Genomic DNA, 6,120 nt, shown 5'->3' with positions numbered 1-6,120 from the left:
TGAACATACCAGTCTGCCACATGCCTAGCAGAAGCATTTTAATTCAGGACTGGTATGCCTGGATAGCTAAAATTGGGTGCAAGTACAGCCCAAATAAGTAATGTGAAGGGTTTTTTTGTGCAGTTTTTTTAAAAAAAATATTCCCAAGATTATAGCTGCTTCAAATGGAACAACAGAGAAGGAAATACTTTCACAGCTGAAATATGTGAGATTTATGTTAAGGTTAGTGGCACAAATCAATTTTGGAAGCCAACACATGGTGTTACTGCTCCATTTATTCCTTCCATGCTGGTGGGATGTCATAATGGTTGACATAACAGAGGACCTCCCTGTTTTTCTACTCATGACTTCAACTGCTCTTGGATTATATCACTAATGTGTTAATCTGGACTACTTAATTCATAATGGACTAATTTTTTGCAGCCTAATTGACATGGTAGTCATTTTAACTAGGAAAATATCAATAGACATGTTTTTTTTTAAAAGAACAAAGTGAGAATTGACTTCAGTTCTTAAAAAAATATTGGGTGTTGTGGTGAGGCTTGGTAAGAGTTCCTAAAATACAAAGGGCTAGTTATTTCATTGGCAGATCTCTCAAATTTCTGCCTTGTTCAGCAACAAGAGTTACTGTTGTATTATTCTGTTTCATTTGAATGTTTAATGTGGAATGCTTCTGTTCTCATGTCAGATCAATACAATGATTGTAAATGGAACCAGAGACATTTGCTGAGATGTTAAACAAAATGACAACTTGAACCATACATCTAAACTGGTTTAAAAATCTGCAGCTGTTTTAAGATCCATTTTTCTTTCCAGGATTTTAGTATTGAAGAAATTTAAAATAGAGCAAGGAAGATACTGAATCATAACCCTTCTTTCAGGAAAGCCTCTTTAGTAGGGCATAAAAACATCATACATGCATTGTGTACATGTTCATATGGGCTTCCAGAAACTTCTTTAAATGGTAAAACGCTCAGTAGAATCTGGTTGGGACTATTGAAACTTCTAGTGTTTTTAATCATAGCAACTTTTAAGAGATGTGGATTTCAACTCCCAGAATTCCCCAGCCAAGATGAAAAACATTATTCCAGGTGTCCCACCTTGGGAATTTGTAGACTTCAACTCCCAGAAGTTGATGGGCTGAGGAATTCTGGGAGTTAAAAGTCCACAGGTCTTTCCCAAGGTTGGACACCCCTGCTGTAAACCTTGTTTTAATTTAAGACATTTTGAGGCCGATGCCAATGCTACCAGAAAAGCACTTCCTCATGCAAATGAGTTACCTGCTATAAGTTTTCTACATGAAAGGTGGCAGTCTTGGTATCTTCATCCGGGGGATTTTGCAGGCTGTCCTTGCATTAAGATTATTTTCTTTTGTGTTTCTGATCCTCCTGAGTTTTCTCTAAACCAGGGGTCTTCAAACTTGGCCCTTTTATCACTTGTGGACTTCAACTCCCAGAGTTCCTCAGCCAAGCACTGGGAGTTGGTCCACAAGTCATAAAAGGGCCAGGTTTGAAGACCCCTGCTCTAAAAACGCATACCCTACAACTAAGTATGGCTGGCTTCTTTTTGGTTCAAGAGCTACAGATCAAGCCTTAAGAGTCCCAACAGGAGGCAGCATGAATTGAGTTTGATTCATTCTGCAGAAGAAAAGGAACGTGTGCTTTGTAAGTGCACAGGAAGTTCAAGACTACAGGTTGCAGTCTGAAAAATGCAAACCCATCCTAGAATAGGGGTCCCCAACCTGCGGGCTGCAACCCACTACCGGTCCGTGGCCTATTTGCAACCAGGCCACGAGTGGCTGGCTGGTGCTCACGCGTACACAGGCCCACTCACACTAGCATCGCGGGTGCTCAGGGCTCCTTGCGCAAGCGTCATGAGTGTGCTCAGCCCCGTGCAACGGTTACTCGTGCATGCACGTACACATCTGCCCCTTCCACAAAACCATCCCCTTTCCCCCCTCTGGGCCTAGAAGGCAGCCAAGGAGAACTATTTTCATACTGTGGCCAAGACAATGTGAATATTATGTCCATCTGGTCACCAGTTCAAGTCACGGAAGGTGCTATATTAGCTGCTAAATTATGACTGAGTGATAAATGCAGCAATGACTGTAAATAGTTATTATAAAATATCTAGAGTGGCAATCTGTAATGTACACTGGGTTCCTGCAGCAATGCCTGGCAAAAAAAAGTAAAACCAGGTTCATTCTGATATTGTTGTTGTTGTTGGAAGGGACCTTGGAGGTCATCTTGTCCAACCCCCTGCTCAAGCAGGAAATCCTATACCATTTCAGACAAATGCCTGTCCAGTCTCTCTTAAAAACTTCCAGTGCTGGAGCATTCACAACTTCTGGAGGCAGGTTAATTGTTCTGTCAGGAAATTTCTCCTTAGTTCTAGGTTGCTTCTCTCTTTGGCTAGTTTCCATCTAACCAATATACACGTTAAAAGTTCCCAATTTCCCTAAAATAAGGAAAAGCTCAAAACAATTCTCAGTGACGTTACCTGCCTTCCCCTAATATATCTGGTTAAAACTAAAAACCTGCTTTTGTGTACTGACTTTAATGCACCATTTTAATACTTTTAAAGCGGTGTTTTCTGAACCATAGCAATTTTAAGACTGGTGGACTTCAACTCCCAGAATATCCCAGTCAGCAATGCTGGCTGGGGTATTCTGGGAGTTGAGGTCCACACATCTTAAAATGTCTTAAGTTTGGGAAACACTGTTTTAAGGGCAGTCTATTTTAAGGGCAACTTTTAAAACTAATATCCAACAGTGGGAATTATAATCAGAATGATTTTATATGAATTGTTGCTTCAATGCAAAGTTTGGGGGGAAATGTATACACAAAAAAGTTACCAAAACATCAAAACAATCGTATTTTGATTACTACAATACGCTCTATATGGGGCTGCCCTAGAAGAGCATTTGGAAACTTCAACGGGTGCAGAATGTGGCTGTCCAGATGGTAAACAGTAGCAAACGTAATATTACTACTGTGTGAGCTGCATTGGCTACTGGGGTGCTTCCAGGTGCAATTTAAGGTGCTGGTTGTCACCTTTAAAACCTTAAATGACTTGGGACTGGTTACCTGATGGACAATCTTTTTCCAGTTTGTCCAATTCCATCCAGCAAATTGGTCATTCTGCTGATCCCTTCAGCCAGAATGTCTGGGCCTTGTTTGCTGTAGCCCCTGCTTTGTGGAACACTGTCTCTTCTGAGCTTAGAATGATCCTAGCCCTGCTGGTCTTTCATTAGACTTTGAAAACTTGGCTATATTTCTGGGCTTGGGCTCAGAATGCGTTAAGGACCCCCTTTCTTAGTTGGTTAACTATCTCAGCTGCTGTATTTGTTATTTAGATGCTTTTGTTTTTATTGCTTTATAGTTTTAGAATTGTAAACTGCCAAAGCCACTTGGCTGTGAAATGAGTGGCTATAAGCAACTGAATAATAAGGCAGGAAAAATCAAATGCACAGGTATAGTATAGGGGGTACCTTGCTCAATAGTAGTAACTGCGAGAGGGATCTCGGAGTCCTAGTAGACAATCACTTCAATATGAGCCAGCAGTGTGCTGCAGCTGCCAAAAAAGCCAACACAGTGCTAGGCTGCATTAACAGAAGGATAGAATCAAGATCAAGTGAAGTACTAATACCCCTTTACAATGCCTTGGTAAGGCCACGCCTGGAATACTGCATCCAGTTTTGGTCACCACGATGTAAAAAAGACGTTGAGACTCTGGAAAGAGTACAGAGAAGAGCAACAAAGATGATTGGGGGACTGGAGGCTAAAACATATAGGGAACCGTTGCTGGAATTGGGTATGTGTAGTTTAACGAAGAGAAGGGTGAGGGGTGATATGATAGCAGTGTTCCAATATCTCAGGGGCTGCCACAAAGAAGAGGGAGTCAAGCTATTCTCGAAAGCACCTGAAAGCAGGAGAAGAAGTAACGGATGGAAACTAGTCAAGGAGAGAAGCAACCTAGAACTAAGGAGAAACTTCCTGACAGTTAGAACAACTAACCAGTGGAACAACCTGCCTCCAGAGGTGGTGAATGCTCCAACACTGGAGGTTTTTAAGAAGAGACTGGCCAGCCATTTGCCTGAAATGGTATAGGGTTTCCTGCCTGAGCAGGGGGTTGGCCTAGATGACCTCCAAGGTCCCTTCCAACTTCTTCTTCTTCTTATATTATTATTATGTAAATTTTAAGACCCAAATGCTTGCAAGAAATGGCTATTTGCAGAATACAGCCTCTGCCTGAGGCATACTATATTAAAAGTCTTTTTTTGTTAAGCTTCGTTCTATTGCCAGAAATAAGATAACTGATTAGATTTAGAAGAGGGAAGGACGAATCACAAAATCATTTAAAAGATAAAAAGTGAACTACACCCAAATCCAGTGAAAACATCTCAATTCTTTCATAACACAGAAGATGGAAACAAGGAGTTAAGATGAGGATTGCCTCTAAACACTGTACCAATCATTTCCTGAAATTCTATTTAAAGAATAAAAAAAGAGAAATTCCACCAGTACAAAGTTAGTGGATATACCTGATTGGCAGAGAAGGCATAATTAATTCCTGCTTCCTCCATTTTGGGGAAAAAATAAATTCTTTGTCCTTTTTGTTCTGTGTCAAAATGCAGTGATGTGTTTAATATACGTATCCATTTTTTAAAAAAGAAATGTGACTTAAATCATTCAAAAGGGAATGGCTTTTAAACGGTAATGTCCCATATTTTAATGATTCTCAACGAACAGGATTCATAAAATAGACTTACAGGGTAATAATCCTTTAAAACCGTAATATCCTTGAAAATAATTTTTTTTTTGCTTTTGTTTTCTAGCATGGAGTAATCCAGGTTCTTTGAGTGAGTAAAAGTGGTGGGATTTTAGATGCAATATGCCAGACATGTCAAACACAAGGCCCGGGGGCCGGATCCGGCCCGTGGTTTCATGCGGCCCGTAAAGACATCCTGGAAACAGTGAGGGAACGGCCCCCATTGCCTTGGCCCTGGCCCAGAGACCCTCCTCCTACCAGAGACCCTCGGATCTGTTCCACTCCTACCCAGCCCCCCCATAGGCACCCTTGATGTGAACGATGTAGAGCTGGCCACGCCCACCCAGTAGGCCATACGCACTCTAGCCACGCCCACCCAGTAGGGCACGCCCACCCTGGCCATACCCACCCGGCCCCCTGAGGGCAACTGCAATGCTGATGCGGCCCTCAGTGAAATTGAGTTTGACACCCCTGAAATATGCTAAAGAACAGGCAAATATGAAATCAATTAACAGGAGAAAGAGACAAAGCCTAGTTAAAAGCACTTGTTTATTGGTTACAATGTTAAGTCAGGCAACATTTTTCACTGAGACACTGTACAATTACAAAGGAAAGATTCATTAGGGGAAGAACTATAAACAATTCATAGCAAGTGTCCATTCCCCCCCCCCCGCCCCGCCTTCTCGCCACCCAACAGGGAAGTCTTTATACAACAGCACTAAGAGAGAAAAAAATGGCACAAATCTCTGTGTTTTTCTTTAATCAATCAAGATCAATCAAAGGATTTATCAGATGTTCTGAACACACAATCCAAGAGGCAGTGCAGAATTCACTTGGTACCTGGAAATATTTTGGAAGGTTTTCTTCTAGAGAAGACAGTAACAAGTGAAGGTTAAAAATAACCCTACCACACACTTCCTGGAACTGTTAACGGCAAAAGCACAAGACTGTTCATTTATGAAAAAACACGTCAGACGCAACTCCTTCGGGGAAGGAGGAAGAGGAGGCTAGGAACCAACACAGAGATGTGCTACAGCAAGAAGGAAACAAAGAGAGCACCATTGTGTTGTAAAAATAAAGGCCTGAAATATCTAAGAAATCCCATATTATTTAAAATCAAAGAAAGTCAGGCACGTTTTTTTTTTCAAAAAAGAAAAAAAAAAGAAAAAAGAAAAAAAAATCTCATTTATTAATCATTTAGTAACACTGTGAACAGACTAACCAGAACACCACTAAGAATTTTAACAGTCTCGCATGTATTTTACACAATCTTTTATTTCAGCAAAACAGAAAAATAAGACTTGCAATGCCTCAAATATGGAAGTAAGTCTGAGTAGCAAGAGGGCCTAA

This window comes from Vipera ursinii (genome assembly GCF_947247035.1).
Source record: "Vipera ursinii genome assembly, chromosome: 5".
Lineage (NCBI taxonomy): Eukaryota > Metazoa > Chordata > Lepidosauria > Squamata > Viperidae > Vipera > Vipera ursinii.
Note: the sequence above shows the minus strand (reverse complement) of the source record.